Source organism: Monodon monoceros, unplaced genomic scaffold (genome assembly GCF_005190385.1).
Source record: "Monodon monoceros isolate NGI ecotype Baffin Bay Population unplaced genomic scaffold, NGI_Narwhal_1 Super_Scaffold_13, whole genome shotgun sequence".
Classification (NCBI taxonomy): Eukaryota; Metazoa; Chordata; class Mammalia; order Artiodactyla; family Monodontidae; genus Monodon; species Monodon monoceros.
In genome coordinates this window covers 20833100-20853997 of record NW_021703769.1, presented here as the reverse complement: position 1 = coordinate 20853997, position 20898 = coordinate 20833100, and the positions used below count along the sequence as shown (strand labels likewise).

General features: G+C 44.1%; 1 protein-coding gene across 2 annotated transcripts in view; it reads left to right on the top strand.

Moving 5' to 3' along the window:
* Nucleotides 1–16036: 16036 nt before the first annotated feature.
* The window catches only part of RALGAPB (Ral GTPase activating protein non-catalytic beta subunit), a 100150-nt gene continuing 95288 nt past the window's right edge, over nt 16037–20898 (top strand). For both annotated transcript variants that reach the window (XM_029220370.1, XM_029220369.1), the window contains exon 1: nt 16037–16279. The gene's annotated coding sequence lies outside the window, so the exon portion shown is untranslated. The remainder of the gene's footprint in view (nt 16280–20898) is intronic.

Sequence of the window (20898 nt, the reverse complement as noted above, 5' to 3'; positions counted from 1 at the left end):
CTGAAATGTCTAGTGTGCTAGAGAAGGACTGAGAAGAAAAATAGTCAAGCAGAGAAACAGGACAGGAAGTCTGGGGACAAGCAGGGGGCGTGGCCTTTGAATCTGTAGATGGAGAAGGCCTCACCTAGGAGGTGTGATTTGAGTAGAGGGAGGAGCTCTCACCTCTGGGCGTTCATGTGCAGTCTCCATCACGGCACGGATCAGTGATGGGAGGAATCTTCCCTCTGGGATACCAGGCCCAGGGAACTGGGGGGACGAGACACCTTTGAGGCCTCTGCAGGGCCACGGCTAATTAGCAACGTCTGCCATATGGTGAGGGCAGCAGCCGAATCAAGTTGGGATTAGCTAGTCAGGCCAGGCTGTGCACGTCTGGAGGGCAGGCTCTGCATTGTCAGCGCGCAGCCCCTCGCCCCAGCCCCCGACCACAGCTCGGTGGACTCGGTGCCATCACCCATGGGCAGGCCTAACCCATGACCTGGTCTAGGACCAAGAACAGTGCTAACCAAGCCAGGCATGTTTTCCTCTTGGGGAGTTCTTAGCGTGTCAAGAGCCTGAGTGATTGGTTGCAGGAACAAAAACAGGAAGAGATGGAAGAATTAAGTCCCTTTAACAGCAGAGTCCAGAGGTGCAGAGCACTGAGCTCCTGTTGTAGGCAAGAGAACCATTTCTAGAATGTTTACAGGGAGAGGATGAGATTCCAATTTCCAAACCATGTTTGTGCTGCTGTACAAGGCCTGGCTATGGAGTCTGAGCAGCACTTGCTACAAGGCCTGGGGTTCAGTTTTCCCTGAATTCTTATAAGCATGGCCAAGTGACCAAAATTCTCGTCTTCCTTTTCTTTCTAAGAGAAGTTACATACACCATCACTGTACCATTAGTAGAGGGAGCTAAATGAGTCTGCCCATAACAGCCTACAGGGTATTACTTACCAGTGTAGTGGCTGACACAGGCGAGGAGCTCAATCTGCATTGAAGGATGAGGGATGAAGCCAGTGGTGGCCTCGACCATGGGTACCAGGAGTAGTTCACTGAGGCCCCTCTGCCCCCATGACTACAACTGGCATGTCACCAGGATACCTAACTTGGCCTGCATTAGGAAGCGACCTAGAGAAACCATTAAGAGCCTGTTGAATTCTGATGTCCCTTAATTGCTGTGGGGCCTGGAGCACATTCTTTTGCCTCCTTGAGCCTCGGTTTCTGGCTCTGTGGTTTGACCATCAGAATAGGACCTACCACAAATAGTAATGATGAAATAAGATGATGCTTGTTAAATGCATAACACAGCACCTGCCTCACACTGAGTGCTCTGTACACATCAGTTATTTTTATTCAATGAGCATGTCGACAGTTAAAATGAAGAACAAATATAAAATGTCATTATGACAGACTCATCAGTCATCTATTGACGTGACACCATAAATACTTCTTTGCAAATTTGCAGACGTCCCAGTGGGGCTGGTGTTAATCATCCCTACCATTGATTGAACTTTTATTAAATTGCATGCACTGTACTAAGTGAGCCTGTATATATAATTACTTCACTTAATCTTCACAACAACCAGTGAGGTAGACTTAATTATTCTCCATTTTATAAATGAGGAAACCAAAGCTCAGAGAAATGAAGGGACCTGTCTCCCTTCCAATGAATGGTTCAGCTGGCTTACCATTTCCTGGTGTATCAAGTAGTGAAAAATGTTGCAGGCTACACACTAACAAACGTAGTAAGGTAGATAGCTAGGGGGAAGCAGCCGCAAGGCACAGGGATATTAGCTCGGTGCTTTGTGACAGCCTGGAGGGGTGGGATAGGGAGAGTGGGAGGGAGGGAGACGCAAGAGGGAAGACATATGGGAACATATGTATATGTATAACTGATTCACTTTGTTATAAAGCAGAAACTAACACACCATTGTAAAGCAATTATACCCCAATAAAGATGTTTAAAAAAAAAAAATGTTGCAGGCTGATTTCATAAATAGCACAAGCATACGAGGCTGTCAGATGCTTGTTTGTACTGGGAAACTGGAAATTAGGATATTTTACTATTCCCTCCATCTGTTTCAGATTATGGCCTATTATCCAGTCTTCCTAAAATAGTCCCCATCTAAATCACCAGTCTTGAGGACTGAACTTGTGAACCTGACATGTACAGAGACGATAGGCATGTTTCAGCCAACGCCAAAGTATCGAGTACGCATCTCATTACGGCTGTATCTGAGGCAGGAGTCATCCTAGGTCTCCTAAGCTTGAAAAAACCTTGGCAGGGTATGACCGAGGTGGCCCAAGAACCAGGATTAGGGTCAGAAGGGCTATGATCCTATCAGCAAGTTGGTGCCTGGTACCAGAGGTGAGGCAGCTGGTGGGAGTTTTATGTATAGTATAATCAAGCCAGGAGAACGGCCATCTGGGAGAATGAAGGTTTATTTGTCCATGGAAAAAGATTTGTCAGGCACTGTGCTGAGAAGCAGGATCTGCCCTCATGGGGATCACATACAGGTATATACATAATAAATTCTATTTCCAGATATTTATGGAACAGTCACTATGTGTGGGCCTTGCTCTAAGCTGTGCACACAATCCTGAACAAAGCTGAGGAGGGGCCTCATGGAGTGTACAGTCTAGAACAGCACTGTCCAATATAAACCCATACATGTAATTTAAAATTTTCCGGGCTTCCCTGGTGGCGCAGTGGTAGAGAGTCCGCCTGCCGATGCAGGGGACACAGGTTTGTGCTCAGGTCCGGGAAGATCCCGCATGCCGCGGAGCGGCTGGGCCCATGAGCCATGGCTGTTGAGCCTGCGCGTCCGGAGCCTGTGCTCCGCAACGGGAGAGGCCACAACAGTGAGAGGCCCGCGTACCGCAAAGAAAAAAGGAAAAATTTTCCTACTAGCTGCGTTAAAGAAATAAAAAGCAGATGAATACATTTTAGTAATATGGTTTTATTTGATTCACTACATCAAAAAATATTTTCATTTCAACATACAATTAATATAAAAATTATTGAGATGTTTTATATTTTTCCCCCAAACTAAATATTTGAAATCTGGTGTACATTTCATGCTTATAGCACATCTTGGTTATGCTTACAGCACATGTGGCTGGTGGCTACCTTATTGGACAGCACACAGATCTAGATGATGAGGGGTTCGAGGCTAATTCCATGAAAGAAGAGTGCTGCAAGGATGCCTTCTTTACAGGAAGGCTGCTGCATCTGGTAAAGAAGCTCCTCCAGCCTGGGTTCCCCATCCCCTGGAATCCCTCTTCCCCATCTTGGCAGAGCAGGGCCAGGTATATATCAGGTGTGCCGGATGGAATCCCTGCATCATGTTCCAGAACCTACTGGAGGCAGGATGCCAAGTTCCGTAGTGCTTGCCCAGCGTAAGCCCCACCTCCTAGAGTTAACCTTAGTGTGCTGGGAGTGTGTTCATTCAGTCAGTTACTACTTGTTAATTGAGCACCTACTAAGTGCCAGCCTCTGTGCTAAGTAAGCACTGGGAACACACACGAGTGAACATAGACAGTTGATAGCTCACAATCCCATCATGATAAACAAGTAACCCACAAATGAAGAAATCATTAAAAACTGTTAGAAATGCTATGGAGGACAAATGACAGGTGCTGTGAGATTCAACAGGGCCACCTGACCTCTTTGGGGGTCAGAGAAGTTATCCCGGAGGAAGTAGAATTAACTGGGCAAAGGAGGAGTGGTCCACGTGCAAAAGCAGCATGGGGGATGCAGGGAGGAGCTCTAGGACAGCCAGTGGGGATGGCATGCACCATTGAGGATTAGGGCAGCAGCCTGGAGTGGCTGGGAGAGCGCTAGCTTTGGAGTCGCACGGATCTGGTCCAACCCAACCAGAAACTTGGGTGACAAATTTCAACCTGTCTGGGCCCCAGTTACCTCCTTTAGAGGGATGTGGTGAAGATTAAACAGAGTGATGTATGAAAACTCTTGATACAGCAAATGCCCTACCTTATTGTTAAATTATTGACCTTTGTTATTATTTATTGAAGGTTCTTCACCATATCAAGAAGATGGCCAAGTTTTGTGTTTGTTTCCTTCTCTTGGGGACTTCAGAAGGCTCCAAAGTAGAAGTGTTTGGAGAAGTGGAGACAGAACCCCCCCCCCTTTATTTTTTCCCTTGCTTTATTTTTACTAGAAAATTTGAACAGTACAATAGATGACTTTTAAAAATAAACCTTTTATTTTGATAGTTTTAGATTTGCAGAAAAGTTTAAAACCTAGTACAAAGAGTTCCCATGTATCCTTCACCCAGGTGCCCCTAATAAGCACATTTGTTAAAATTAAGAAGTTAATACTGGTACCTTACCATTAACTGAACTCCAAGTTCAGTTTGGATTTCACCAGTTTCCCCACTCATGTCCATTTTCTGTGCCAGGATGCAATCCAGAATACCACATTACATTTAGTCATTATGTTTCCTTAATCTCCTCCCATCTGCAACAGTTTCTCAGTCTTTCCTTATTTTTCATGACCTTGACAGTTTTTTTGTTTTTGTTTTTGGCTGCTAAGTATGTGGGATCTTAGTTCCCCGACCAGGGATCGAACCTGTGCCGCTTGCATTGGGAGCATGGAGTCTTTTTTTTTTTTTTTAAGGTCACTGCAGTAGTAGTTGGAATAAGGCTGAAAGGATTTTTTTTTTTTTTCCTTTGGCTGTGTTGGATCTTTGTTGCTGCGCGCGGGCTTTCTCTAGTTGCGGCAAGTGGGGGGCTACTCCTCGTTGCTGTGCGCAGGCTTCTCATTGCGGTGGCTTCTCTTGTTGCGGAGCACGGGCTCTAGGCACGCGGGCTCAGTAGTTGTGGCTCGCGAGCACCTCGGCCTAGGTGCTCTGTGGCATGTGGGATCTTCCTGGATCTGGGATCGAACCCGTGCCTGCATTGGCAGGCAGATTCTTAACCACTGGGCCACCAGGGAAGTCCCGACGTTGACAGTTTTGAAATGTGTTGGTAAGATATTTTGTAGAATGTCTCTCAATTTGGGCTTTTCTGATGTTTTCTCATGATTAGACTGGAGTTATGGGTTTGGGGGAAGAATATCAGAGAGGTGAAAAGGCCCTCTTATCACATCCTATCGGAATATATGACATGACTTATCACCAGTGATATTAACCTTGATTACTTGGTTAAGGTGGTAGCTGCCAGACTTCCCCACTATAAAGTTACTATTTTTTCTTTCCATACTCTAGTCTTTGGAATATAGGCTTGATTTTAATAGATTTTTAAGAAAACATTTGGAAATCTTTGCCCAACAGTGAGAGAGTATATCTCTTTCTCAAGCACGTTTGAAGTATTTACAAATAATGACCACATTATCTGCTGCAAAGCGAGTCTCAAATACCAATGCATCAGTATCACATAGATTACAATATGACTATAACATAAAGACACGTAAAAACAAAACTTTAGACAATACTTAGACTTGAACTATTACGAACATACCGTATATCAAAACTTGTGGAATGCAGCTAAAACAGTACATAAGGAGAAGTTTATAACTTTGAAGGCCTTCATTGAGAAATTCCCTACTGTAAAGGGAGCTTGTGACTCATCACACAGGAGACTTACCTCCACTGACCAGTGTGGACAGGAGTTCAGAGGGTTTCTCCCCAGTGTTATGGTCTTGGGCACTCCTTCAGGACTTTAGCAAAACCCTGAGGGAATCAGAACCGCAGTGAACCACTGAGATTGAATGGCCCACCAGTTCCAAAAAATGGAGGTACAGAACAGTTCCTATTCGATTCTACAAAGAAAAGGGATAAAGGGAACTATGTTCAAGATGCTGTGATAGGGGCTTCCCTGGTGGTCCAGTGGTTAAGACTCTGCGCTTTCAGTGCAGGGGGCGCAGGTTCGATCCCTGGTCAGGTGACTAAGATCCCACATGCATGCTGTAACTAAGAGTTCACATGCCACAACTAAGGAGCCCGCCTGCCGCAATAAGACCCAACTCAACCAAATAAATAAATAAATATTTTTTTAAAATCCTGTGATAAACCATAAAGGAAAAGAATATAAAAAAGAATATATATGTGTGTATAACTGAGTCACTATGCTGTACAGCAGAGATTGGCACAGCATGGTAAATCAACTACACTTCAATTTAAAAAAAAAAAAGAAAAGAGATGAGATATTTTCCCCACCCTAGCTTTGTGAAATAAGTTTCAGCTGTGATATCCATCAGAGGTGTTGAGGGAAACCAGAGTTTATGTTATCTTTGATTTAGATCTGCTAAAGACATTGTTTTCTTGGGAGCAAGAGTTTTATAATTTTTTTAAAAAGCTGTCCTTTCCAAATGCAAGAAAGACAGCTTCTCAACAGTGAAAAAAGTACACAAGAATATAGGTTTAACCTCTTCTTAAAATAAAAAATTCTAAGTAACGAAGTTTGCTCCAACGTCACAGGTATTGCCTTTAAGTGCCCTTTTTCAGAATGTGCCACCTCCTTGTAAAACTCTCGCCACTTCCAATAGACCCTGTGTGGGTTCTGCTCTCATAGGTTTAGCTGTCTTCTGCTTGAGGTGATCAAGCCTGGGAATACAAAGCTTCAAAGTGCCGATTCTTTGAGCTATTCCCTGGCAGCTTTACCAGGGAGATCGTTAACGGTTAGGGTGGGATTCCTTGAGCTCCCTTGGAATGGGCTTGTTGAGGCCCACCCTTCCCCACCAGAGAAGAATGTACTAAGAAAACCTACCCCTCTCTTTCAGTCAAGCATTTTCTATGGCATGGGCTCAACCAAGCATCCCCAGCATCTCTGCTTCTCAGCTATGAAGTATGATGTGAATGGCTCCCAGGAGGGGTACAGTGCACATCCCTATGTGGCAAACCTGCCTACCTTCAGTGGAAGGTGGATGGAGACATGCCTGGGATAAACCTAGAGTATGTCTCTAACTGTATGCAAAAAACCAGAATAAGTGTGGAGTCAGAAGTCCACACATAGGGAGAGGCAGAGCTGCAGGACAGGGAGTCCCAGAGGAATTCCAGTCCCCTGTGCTTGTTGTCTTGAAGGCCCAACTTGACCTCTGCCCTCCCCTTATTTGATGACGTAAGCTTTCCAATAAATATTTCTTTTTAAAGTATAAGTTAGATTTCCGTCGCCAATGCATCCTCGCTAAAAGCCTGAGTTTTCCCCTTAACTTGCCCCAAATGGCCAGTTGTTAAGGTGTTCCATGGAGGGTTTGCTTATCCAGGTTGATCTTGCCTACCTAACGGGGATTCCAGCAAACAGGGCAGTGTATTGAGGTCTCAGAATAGACATGTAGTGACAGCCTTTGCTCCTGGCATTCAGACATCCGTCCATTCTCAGTGGCTTGTCCTTATTTGTTGGTCACTAAATTTATTTCCTGGTATTAAAAATAAAAGAGTAGGCACACTCCATCCATGCGGGAGATGTATGTGTGATTTGGACCTTTTGACTGGAGGGGATGTTCTGGGGCAGCCACTCCAGTGGGGGCCCAAGTTGGCAATTAAGACTGCCTGGAAAATGGTGCTTTCAAGAGTGGGGGAAGTGAGCTCAGAGGAGCTCAAGGGGCCTATAGGGAGAAGAGGAGGACACCAGCCAAGGCAGTCCTAGTATGTGCAAGGCCTTGGCAAATATTTTTTGTATAGCCCCTGTCTATATAAACAGTTTTCTTAAAAATGTATTACAGAGGGGAATTCCCTGGTGGTCCAGTGGTTAGGACTCCGTGCCCTCACTGCTGAGGGCCTGGGTTCCATCCCTGGTCGGGGAACTAAGATCCCACAAGCCATGCTGCATGACAAAAAAAAAAAAAAAAAAATTCATGAGCCCCATGTGGAGCGTTGTGATTTACTGATGAAGATTTAGATAATGGGTAGAGAAGAGGTACTGAGACTTTATTTCTTGTCCTGTCAGTGCATGTGAAGATTCTTGGTAATATCCAGACACAGTCTCTTCCTCTTCAACTCCAAGAACCATCTCTTCATGTTATTTATTGTAAAATGTGCCATTCTTGCTTAGTTTCTTATTTCCCACTGCAAAAAAAGGTACACCATTTGGAACCTGTTAGTATTGAAGCAATATAGATCTTCTTAACTTTGTATTTCTCTAATACATTTCTTTACTTATATATTGCATTACAATTCATACATTACTCATGATGCTGTAGCATCCATGGCGGTGGTCCCTACATGCTGGTTTCCAAGGACTCTCTCGAAGATTTTTACTGTGCCTCATTGATGAGAACTACGAATATAAGTCTTACCCAGAGTATGCGGGAAAATAAGAATGATGATTTATTTTCTGGTCATGTTAAATTTATCATTTGCAATATTGTTTTGTAAATGTGGAGTAATACGTCTTCCAATCATGACTTGAACTCTCTTTCTTTTTTTGGTAGAAAGGAAAGTTGCTTTAATCAGAAAGCCAGCAATCTGGGGAGAAAGTAGACTCATGTGCCAAGAACAACTCCAAAGATTCTGCTCAGCCATGACAATTTTTAAAGGGAAAAAGGGGAAATAATCACAGTTAAATATTAAGGAGGTCATATTCTTTGTCATTTTTCCATTGCGTGCAGACCTGCTGACTTCTGATCTTCCTCTGGGTGCTCTCCTGCCCGCGTGGTCTGCCTACAAGTTTACCAAGGGGAAGCTAGGGGTAGATAGTAAGTCATTCTTTAACTACTTAATTCTTCATTATTACTCCTTCTAATCCAGGAAAGGAATCAACAGGTTAGGCAAGGCATTGTGTACATTCAGTAAAGCAAAAATCAGAAGTTAGGTTAAACGTTACCTAGTGATATCATTTTTATGATTAAGGTCTGAGAAAAACAGAGATGAACAAACAGAAAAGGGACAAAAGAGATGCTTACATATCTACTGTACAAAAGCCTATATTTGCTGAGATGACCGTATTTCTCTTTTTATTACAAGTCTTTTCTCTGAAGTCAATATTTCATTCTGTTTCTTGGTAATATATATTTTCTCTCTCTTTAACTAATTTTATTCTTTTTTTCCAATTCTGGTTTTATTTATTTAAATTAATTTTTATTGGAGTATAGTTGCTTTACAATGTTGTGTTAGTTTCTACTGTACAGCAAAATGAATCAGCTATACATACACATATATTCCCTGTTTTTCAGATTTCCTTCCCATGACTTAAGGTCACCACAGTGCATTAAGTAGTCCCCTGTGCTATACAGTATGTTCTCATTAGTTATCTATTTTATACATAGTATCAACAGTGTATGTATGTCAATCCCAATGCATCCATCTTCATTAAATTCCTTCTTGAGAAATTCTGTTCATTTTTATTTCTGGCTTCCTAGCATCGCTTTGGATTTGGACTCTGCTATCCAGAGTATTCACCAAGCCTCGGGGCTTCGTGTCTTTTGAGAATCGGCTCAGCTGGTTTTCTAGGTTCTCATCCAAGTCTCTGCAAGAAACTATTGGTTCAGCCAGAGCTTAGGGCTGAGTCCTCTAGGATGCTATTGGAACACACTCTCCAGCTTGGCTTTGACCCTTTGGAGACTGACTGAACTCTCTAGGCAGTCAACCAACTGCGTTATTGCCCAGCTTACATCTCTTTATCTCAGTTAAAAAGACATCATGAGGGTTTGGGTCAAGGGCCTTTCAGGCATAATATGGTTACACACAGGCCTTCCCAACCTATTAGTCTCTGATTCTATCACAAAAACCTTATAGGATTACTTGCTATAACTTATTCTTGGGAATCCCTTACTGGCTCCTAGAGCTCATTGGTCCCTCTCTAAGGGTCTACATACTACCTATTTGGGAACAATTATAGTTTTGTTTTTTTTTTTTTAATAAATTTATTTATTTATTTTTGGCTGCTTTGGTTCTTCGTTGCTGTGCACGGCTTTCTCTAGCTGCGGCGAGCGGGGGCCACTCTTCGGTGCGGTGCGCAGGCTTCTCATTGCAGTGGCTTCTCTTGTGGTGGAGCACGGGCTCTAGGCACGCGGGCTTCAGTAGTTGTGGCTCACAGGCTCTAGAGCGCAGGCTCAGTAGTTGTGGCGCATGGGCTTAGTTGCTCCATGGCATGTGGGATCTTCCCAGACCAGGGATTGAATCCGTGTCCCCTGCAGTGGCAGGCGGATTCTTAACCACTGCGCCACCAGGGAAGCCCCTCGATTATAGTTTTGAGTGAGTTAGAATTTGCCACACAGTTTGTCAGGTCTATCAGAATTTATTGAAGGGCTTCTTAACCTAGGGTTTGTGAACTTGCATGGGAATAAATTACATCTTTATTTTCACTAATCTCTGACTGAAATTTCGCATGTTTTCTAATTGTTAATGTAAGCAACAAATCACGGTAATATTAGCATGACCTTGACTTTGTCGCCAATACAAATCATGGATTTTTCACATCATGCTGGAGTCGTTGTAGACATTTCAAAACATCTTTCAAGTTCACAACTACTTCAAAATTATGGTACTTATAAGACCTGCTGCTAGATCTTGTTATTTAATGCATTACTAAGGAGGCACATATATCACCATATTGCAGGTTTAAAAAATATTCTAATAGCTTTATTTTAATATAATCGGCCTCCCTTGCAATCTGACATATTTCATTTGATGCATTTAAAAATACGACTCTGAGAAGAGGTCTGTAGGTGTCACCAGTTTGCCACAGGGGCTCATGTACAGAAATTCATGCTTGTCATGATGGTAGCAGCTCCTTCTCAGAAGCCTCAGGGGCCAGAGCTCTGCCCAGAACTCCCCTTTGCCCAGACAGATCTCTCGAGGGGCAAAAGAACCCTCAGCCTCAACTTTGGGTTCTTGTCTTCTCTTCACTCAGACTAAGCTAACACTAGTGAAGCTTTCCTTTCGACTACATATCTTGAACTCTTTAGGCCATAATCACTGCATTCCTGAATTATGATTGCTTTCAATGCTGACCACAGTCCTGCCTTCCACACACCACACCAGCGGGAGCACAGGAAAGGGGCCCGTGAGCAGAGTGAGAAGAGTGGCCCCCTTCGTACAAGATACATCCATCCCTTGTTCTCCATGGCTTAAGACAGATGAGAGCACCATGTCATTACACTGGTTGGAGGCATGAAAAGTACCTCGATGGAAAGAGCACATCGGCATTGCAGATCAACATCTCAAAAGTCCTTGGAGGAAACAGGCATGGCTGCTTCTGCCAGAGGGAGTGAGGTGACCACCCTGGGGGCTAGCTGGGGAAGGGACAGCAGAACACCCAGAGTAAAGGACATCTGCTGCCCTTTTCTCCCATTTCCCTGGCTTCAGTAGGTTAGAGGGGCACTGTGGTCTGAACAGAGAAGTGCAAGCCAATATCTGGGTCCACACTTGCAGCTCAAGCGTCTGCAATGCATTGTTGATGGCTCACAATCTTAAACCTAGCCTGGTTCCAAAGTGAGTGAGAATCATCAAAATCATACTAAAACTATTTTCGCAGCCCAATCTTGCACAAAGGGTGAAAGAACTACTGTATCCGATAGCAAGAGTGAGGTCCTTGCCTGGCTGTCCTCTTGGAACCAGAGCTGGCTATGGGGCTCCATAACATGAGTCCTGGAGTATCTCAGGGCATCTGGGCAACCCCACACATAAGTGAGAGAGGGGTGGGGGTAAGATAGAGGGTTGAAGAGTTCTTCAAAGAAAAGAAATGGAGAATGAGACGCACCCGGGATGGACATGGTCTGGGACGGGGTAGCTGTTCCTAGACGGCACCTCTGGCCAGCCCCAACCACTGAAGTGAGACTTATAAGATTTCAAGGTAGAAATTTATGGCCAACAGGACCCACATGGGGCCTGGTCTGGATTGGGGCACCTGGCCAAGATGGCATTGGTGGCCTTGGAGGGGCACTCAGAAAATTTTGGGGAATACCAATCCAAAATGCAGTACCATTTGAGGCAAAAGGTCTGGGGCAGGGGACCTCTTACCTAGATCTAATTGATATTTTCTACCTCTACCACTGGATATTATTCACTAAGACTTAACGGTCCAGCAAGAAACTGGGTTCAACACTGAGCCAATGAATCTTCCAGCCACTCACCCATCCATCCAACAAATGTTCATTGAGCACATACACTGTGCTAGTATTGCATTAGGTTCAGGAGAAATAGAAGTGGATCTTCTCAACCATTATCCACACCAAGCTAGTTCTGCACAACTGAAAAAGGAAGAAAAGGAAAAAAACTGGCTACAGATGACATACCTTTCATACATTTGTTCAGTTAAACACTTTTCTCAATTATGGCTTTTGAAAACTGTTCCATTTACTATGGTTCCACACAATTTACCCCAAAACTTAGTGGCTTAGAACAATGACAATATTTATTTTGCTCATGAATCTGCTATTTGGGCTGGGGTTATCTTATCTCTACTTTGCTTGCTTTCAGGTGAGTTGGCTTGAAGCCTGGGGACTGGAATCATCTGAAGCCTTCCTCACTCACATGTCTGGCCATTGATGTTGTCAGCTGAGACAGGTTGTCTCAGGTTGTCAGCTGGAACATCTCCACATGCTCTCTTCATGTGGTCTGAGCTTCCTCCCAGTATGGTGACTGGGTACTGAGGGTGAGCATTGCAAAAGGGGGTAAGCCAGGTGGAAGCCGAATCCTCTTAATGACCTAGCCCTAGAAGTCACCAAGCATTACTTCTGCCCTATTGGCCAGAACAGTCACAGCAGCCAACCAGACTCAAGGAGAGGAAATACGGATCCATCTCTCAGTGGGAAGATGTTGGTTACATTGTAAGAAGAACTGGGGGATGGATTATATATATTGGTGAGGTCAATTCAGGAAAAACGTCTGCCACATAAGGTTGATACAACTGCTCCATTTTTTTTCGTTTTTCAAATGCAATACCTTTTAATACACAGTAATTAGGTACATGATACAAAGTGATTATTCTGACAGTACAGTTTCAGATGAAGACAATTCCCCAATTCATTCTACTTTTATAGTGAGAATTTACAATGTAGAACAGATTTGAATTGTGCCCTGTTTGGAGAATCCAAATGTTTTATTCTGTATAGCATTGCATATGTCTTTTCAGTCTATTGTGCATGCACACTTTTCGCATATGTTTCAAAGTGTTCTGATGTTTAATTTTCCCTCAAGGTGTTTTGTGTGTGTTGTAACTTTATTTTTATGTTGGTTTAAGAGAAACCCTGAAAAATTTTTTAAAAATTGGAAAAGAAAAAGATGCAGAAATATAATATCACCTTTAAAAAATGACTGCTCACTTGTATCTTTCCTCCACCCACCACCCCTCACCTAATATTAAATCTTGTCTTCTTGGTCAGTACATTAGTCCTTATACATTACATTCTTTACGTAGAAGCCACATTCTTTTTTTTTTAGCATTTTATTTTATATTGGAGTATAGTTGATTAACAGTGTTGTGTTATTTTCAGGTGTACAGCAAAGTGATTCAGTTTCATTTATTTATTTATCTTTTGGCCACACCATGTGGCCTGTGGGATCTTAGTTCCCCGACCGAGGATCGAACCCGTGCCCCCTGCATGGGGAGCACAGAGTCTTAACCACTGGACCTCCAGGGAAGTCCCACAAAGTGATTCAGTTACACGTATACATGTATCTATGCTTTTTCAAATTCTTTTCCCATTTAGGTTGTTACATATTATTGAGCAGAGCTCCCTGAGCTCTACAGTAGGTCCTTGTTGGTTATCCATTTTAAATATAGCAGTGTGTACATATCAATCCCAAACCCCCTATATCCTTCCCCCCGCAGAAGCCATATTCTTAATTTAAAATTATTTATTTATTGCTTATATGATTTTTGTTTCCATTGTTCCATTGCTACATTTTTGTCTGTTAAAAATATTTAGGTGTCTTGGGTTGGAATTGAACACCTATCTTTTTCCCATTAAAATTAATGGAATGGCTTCCCTGGTGGTACAGTGGTTGAGAATCCACCTGCCAATGCAGGGGACACGGGTTCGAGCCCTGGTCCGGGAAGATCCCACATGCCACGGAGCAACTAAGCCAGTGTGCCACAACTACTGAGCCTGTGGACTAGAGACCGTGAGCCACAGCTGCTGAGCCCACGTGCTACAACTACTGAAGCCCATGTGCCTAGAGCCCGTGCTCCGTGACAAGAGAAGCCACCACAATGAGAAGCCTGCGCACCACAACAAAGAGTAGCCCCCACTCTCTGCAACTAGAGAAAGCCTGTGCACAGCAACGAAGACCCAATGCAGCCAAAAATAAATAAATAAATAAAATTAAAAAAAATAATGGAAATATATATATTTTTCATTTATCAGCTTTTCACTTAGAGGCAGAATTTTCAGGAATGAATTAAAGTCATCAGGTGGGAGATAGGTGTACTTTCATCATCTCCCTAAAAGCTTTGACAGCCCCCCAGTCCTCTGTGTCTGTCATTTTTCCAGTTCCCGTCACCCATTGCTCTTCTAAGCTATCACCTCCATTATCAGCTCCTTACCTGTCTGACATATTACAGATGTTCCATATTTATTATGTTAGGAATGAGTCTGGTTGAAAGTAACAGGTAACTTGACAAACTGTGGTCTAAAAAAGATTTTTTTTTCCCCCTCATGAAACAGGAAGGCAGTCCAGGGTTTGTGCAGCTGCTTGAGTATGACCTAAGGTACCAGGCTTCTTTTGTCCTTTTATTTCATCTTCCTTAGCACAATCCTCCTCATGGTCTCAAGATGATTGCTGCACCTCCGGGTGTTGTGCCTTAATTCCAAGCATGAAGTAGGGGAAGAGTGAAGGTCACAAACTTCTCCAAAGAGTTCCTTTTTATTCTGGAAGGGAAGCTGTCCCTTGGGACTTCTGCCTACATCTTATTGGCCAGGACTTTGTCTTATTGCCACTTCTAGCTGCAAGGGAAGGGGGGAACTGTGTGCTTTGCTTTCCAGCCTCTGTAGTTTGGAAAGGCAAGGGATAAGTGATTGGAATAAATATTGAGAGCCTCTTACAACATGTGCCACACTGCGTTTAATTGAAATGTATTGCTTCGATCCACAAAGTATCCTGGATATAGCCTGTTCTTGTCCTGGAACATTCTTCCTTTTCCTTTTCTCTCCTCTAGTTACTTTCCTGGGTATGTATGTGTGTGTGTGGGGGGGGGAGACAAAATATTGAGGAAACACTCTTATTATTATTTTTTTTTCCCACGAGGGTACCAGTTCCCTTGTCACTCCTTCCTCCATGGTCTCTTCTAACTGAGGGTAAGGAGGAGAAGTCAGCATCTTCTTTGCTCTGTTCTGCTCTTTTCAGACACCGTGACTTCAGCACTACTATTCTGATCCCTTCCTCTCTGAATATCAAGGACAGTCTCAAGGCCAGGTTCTCCCTCCTCTTTCTCAGCCCAAGTTTCCTCCTTTACACTCCCAAGGGACTTGAGCTGTATCTCTCTAATGGTATTTATCATTTTCTTCGTTGAAGTTGAAACCAAATGATTGGAAGTGGTACTGTTTACGAAATGTGTGGTGCATTGTAGGTGCTCAAACCGGTAGCTCTTGCTATTATTACTACTATTAATAATGTCTTATCGCCTATATCAGACTCAGCTCCTTAATGACAGGCTCTGAATCTGATGTCCGATTCATCTTTGTAACACACATCTGGCCTGGAACTGAACATTGCTCATAATGCTATCAATATAAGGGGGCGGCGGGTAAAGGACAACATTTCAAAGGAAGGGTGCTGTAATGGTGTGAGAAATTCCTAGAACCTGAGTGGGAGCCAGAATCTTGCAGAGAAGACCCTTACTCCGTCCGCATCAAAAACAGGCAGAGTCCCAACTGTTTCATAGGGACGCATGTGGACCGCCTCCACGCCTGTATTGCGATGATGTAGGCGAATCCGTCACTTCACCCCTCCTGCTCCTCCGGAAAGGGAGGCGGGACTATACCCCGCGCGCGGCGACCTGGGATAGCTGCGCACGCGCGGCTTCCGGCTCCGTGTCTTGGGAATTATTTGACGCCACCGCCTCGGCCCCACACACGTCTCTGATCAGGCGCGCCGCGCACGCGCAGTGATCCTCTAGGCTCGGGGAGTTATTTGACGCTGCCGCCCCTGGCAGTCGGAAGTTGCCTGAGCAGAGCCCAGCCGGCCGGCCCGAGTGGCCTTCGTCGACCCGGGCGCCCTGGGAGAGCCGCTGACGGGTGGACGGAGCGACCGCTTGAGGACAGCCGGCCGGGGCAGCGAAAGCGCCGGGCCTATGGCGCGGGTGGCTTGAGGCGGAAGGCCGAGTGCGGCCGGCGGCGGCGGCGGCGGCGGCGGCGGCGGCGGCGCCCGCCCCAGCAATGCGGGCCCCGCCCGTCGCCTCAGGTAACCGGGCGGCCCTCCCCGTCGCGACCGGACCCTCCCCTCTCCTCCCCTCCAGGCGGTCTAGGGATGGCTAAGCCTTGTTTCTCGGCCCCGGTGGCTCCAGGGGCCCTTCGGAAGCGCATCACATTTTGGGGGGGGACCCACGGGGTCCGTGGGAGCTTGGTTGTGGAGTCGGCGGCTTCTGTCGGGTCTGTTCAAACCCGGGGTGGCCCTTGAGAGCTGCCCCGGCCGGGCGAAGCTCTTTCCTGGCAGCCTGGGGGAGGGGGCGGGTCTGGAGCGGAGCTAGACAACTCTGGCGAAGAATCTGGTCCGGCAGAAAGGTTGGTCGAGTGGCTGTCGCTCTGTGGGGACGATGCTGCCCGTTGCACGGTGACTGTCGGAGGAGGAAGAGTTAATAATGAGAATAAACAGCCCTTGTTAAGCGCTTACTATACGCCGGCCATTGTGCCAGACCATTACGTCCACCCCATCTAACTTCACAACAGTCCGATAAGGGAGGATGATTATCCCCATCTTACTGACGAGGCAACTGAGGCCCTGAATGGTTAGGTGACTTCTTTGCCCAAGGTCACGGAGCTGGTAAATTTGACTCGAGATTCAAGTTGTTGACAATTAGGTCAGTGGCTCTCCAACTTCGCTGCACGTAGAAATCACCTGGGGCAGCTTTTAAAGATTCCTGATGCCCACGTAGCAGAGCCAGGCCAATTAAATCACCGTGTTTGGGAGTGGGGTCGGTGGGGGAAGCTAGACAGCAGTATTTCTTGAAGATCCCCACATGAATTCAGTGTGCAGCAAAGTTTGGGAACTGCTACTGTAGATAATTCTGCATCTCAGTAAAACGTTTCAGTGTTTCTCCAGTTTAAGTGTGTAAGAGAATTTTCTGGGAGTTTGTTTAAAATGCAGTTTCCACCCGCAGAGATCTTTTCATTAGGCCCACGGACTACTACACCTTGTGAAAGCCTGTTGGGGGCGGGAAGTAACTTTCTCTGCAGGATTTGTGAGTCAGCTGGACCTTTTAAAGTGCGTGCATCTCATGCAAAACTGTTAGTTTGCAATTTTCCTGGATACACAGTACTCATGGTTATAGTGTCTCTGATCTCTGGGTCTTGTTTGAATATGCTGTTCTCTGCCTAGTCTGTCCTCTGTGCTTTCTCCCTGCTCCGCCCAGACACACACACTTCTGCTGTTTCTTACACACATGCATGTAGCCTTTTCTTCCCATCTCTGGCTGTGTAACTCCCAGCATTCAAGAAGCCTCTGTGACCCTCACACCTCTCACTCCCAACCACCTTGGGTCTTTCCTGTTTGCTCTTTAGCATCATCATAATGGAATTTACCAGTGATTTTACTGTGTTGTATTTCTGTGTTTTATTAGATTGTGAGCAACTGAGCCATGTTTTCTCATCTCTGTATTCCTCCCAGTTCTTTGACATAGAGACTCACAAAGGTTTTACTGAATGGAATGTTTGTGTCCCTTTTATGTCACAGACTGCATGCTGCAAGCCGATTCTTCTCTATTTCCACCTTTGCAAAAGGTGTTTGGTAGTTCTTGCTCTACAGAGTTTTGTGCTTTTTGCTTGAAAATACTCTAGTTAGGTTTGTTAACTTTTCCTTCAGCATTTAAATAAACACATTGAATTCTTACAACTGGCGAGACACTAGGGAAGACTATGTGCAGTCAACACTGGTTGATTTTTTTTTATTTAATGACTTCTTACCATACGGTGTCATATAGTAAGATTTCATGATGTTTTCTTTTTTTTAAAATTTTATTTATTTATTTATTTATTTATGGCTGTGTTGGGTCTTCGTTTCTGTGCGAGGGCTTTCTCTAGTTGCGGCAAGTGGGGGCCACTCTTCATCGCGGTGCATGAGCCTCTCACTATCGCGGCCTCTCTTGTTGCGGAGCACAGGCTCCAGACGCGCAGGCTCAGTAATTGTGGCTCATGGGCCTAGTTGCTCCACGGCATGTGGGATCCTCCCAGACCAGGGCTCGAACCCGTGTCCCCCACATTGGCAGGCAGACCCTTAACCACTGCGCCACCAGGGAAGCCTGGTTGATTTTTAATATCTAGTTTTATCACAGTCAGATACAATCAGTTCTGTAGTGGAAACCTTTTTATTGCCCTTAGGCCTTTGCATGTGTTCCCTACTAAACACTGTGCCATCCAAACTAGTGTTTAGTTGTCATCCACTAAATGTTGTTACCTTGCTGGTACTTGGTAAATGCTAGTAGATGGAAGTGCTGTTGGTAGTAGTTCATCCTGTTACCAGGAGAGATGACTTAAGAAGTACTTAATAAAGATTAAAACCTTGATGTCAGAGGAATTGACAAACTTAGTATAGATTTATTACAGAATGCCTGAACTGCTGTTGCCCAACATATTTACAAATTATAAAGGAAGGCAGCCTGGTAGTTCAGATTATATTTGTTCTTGGCTGGTCTTAAAACCATGTAAGGTTTATAAAAGTGAGTGAGTGAGTATGCGTGTGAAGGTCATTATGAAGAGGTTTTTGGACAATAAATATTTTCTATAGTAGTTAAATATGGTAAAGTATGTGGACTGAATAAGAAACACATTTCACGTAATGACATTCTTTACATCATACAGATTGTTATAGAAAGAGTTTTCTTGGTTCTGTTTTGTACTGTTTACTCAAATTTTAGGCTAAGGCTAATGTAGAAACTGATGGGATAATTTATGTTAAATTCAGATACTCAAGAAACTTGCCCTTGTTTCTCTGATCAGATATGGGCAGAGTATCCAGTTCTGGCCTCAGCACATGGAAGAAACTCAATCTTCAAGCCTGAGGTTTAAGTCTCTAGTTTGATCCCCCAGAAAAGGTGGAAAACTACACATGCTCAGTTAAAGACCAAAAATGACTCTAATCATGATAGCCTGAGCCCTAGAAATGGATTCTTTTTAATTTGAGGTACCCATCAGTGTTAGCAGATGTGTTCCCTGACATGTGTAAAGGGCTTTTCGATAGAATACATGATTTTCTTTGGTGCAAGACGATTAAACGTTTTAGAATTAAGGTACATGGAGTTTGAGTTTTAGATGCAGAAAATAGGTAGCTTGCCCAAGACTACATGGTTGGCTGTAGCACATCTAAGAATAGAATGCAGGTCTCCTTCCTCTGGACTCAGTATCCCCTTCCACCCTCATGCCCCTCATGTGAGAGGATGTCTTGTTTCTTATTGTTGTTGTGTGTGTGTGTGTGTGTTGGGGATGGGGGAAGTGGACAGAGTAGTCTGCTATGTTTGAGATATTAAGTTGGATATATAATGAGTGCTTGTAGTATGACATGTACTTTGCTATATAAACTGGGGATATTAAGATAAATAAGACACAGCCCCTTTCCTTCAGGAATCTCTAGTCTAGTCAGGGTTGTAATAAAAGTAAAAATATAGTATCTAAGGCAGCTCTGTCAAATAGAAATTTCTACAATGATGGAACTGTTCTATATCTGCACTGTCCAATGTGGTAGCAGTTAACCACATGTGATATTGAGGACTTGAAATGTGACTAGTTTAAGGAACTGAATTTATAATTTAATTTAAATTTAAGTAACATGTGGTTATGGCTGCTGTGTTAGAGCAAGTCTGAGGCATAAAAGATGAGAACTGTGGTGGGGGTGGGAGCAGGCAGGGTATCCATACTTTTTTGGACAGACTAGCAAAAACTACCTGTTTTCACTTTTGGGGAGGAATGCAGGCAAAACCTGTCTCCTTTTCTTGTAACTCAGGTGTTTGATAGGATCCTTAACAGAATCTGGTGCACAGGTGAATACATTCCTTTTTGGCCAAGCTTGATTGATATTTGCCTTGGGGGTCAATAGGACTACAACAGAAATATGAAATATGTTCCTTTTGCCTTTATTAGTTGTAAAGGTTATATGGATGACCTTGAATGCACTTATGCACCTTAAAATCCAGCATTTATTTACTCAGTTCATTTATTCAGTGTTTTGGCACCCTGTACCCTATTTTTCCTAAGAGAAACAAGGCATGCCTGATAGTGTGTACCTTGCATTTGTACAGCTCAAAGTATGTTGACTTACGTTGTTTTATTTGATCCTTTTCCTAAGTCACTTTAGCTAGGTACTGCAGGTATTCTCCCTGTTTTACAGGTGAGGAAACTATGACAAAGAAATGCCAAGTGACTTGTCCAAGGTCATATGGTGAGGTACGGGAGTCAGAACAAAAGAAGGAGCGTTGGACTTCGAGGCAAGAGGTGGAGTTTCTTGTCCCAGCTCTACTGTTACTTGATGTGACCCTGAGCAAGTTGTAGAGGCTAGTGACATCTGTCTTGCTTAAATTTCTAGGCTTGTTATTGAACTGAAATGAAATAATATGTGAAAGCTTTTTGAAAATGATCAATTATGCAAAGGTACATTGTTATCAAGCAAGATCTGCAATAGTTTTTCTGTTGTAGGATGCCACCTTCGTAACTCATCACGTCAGTTACCATGTTGAATACTGCTGTATCATGGATTTATTCATCATGGATTTCTCTTGTCTTCTTCACTATGAAACTTTCTTTTGCGCAGCCATTGTGTTCTATTCATATCTGCCTCCCTACATGTTAGGACAATACCTGACACATAGCAGGTGT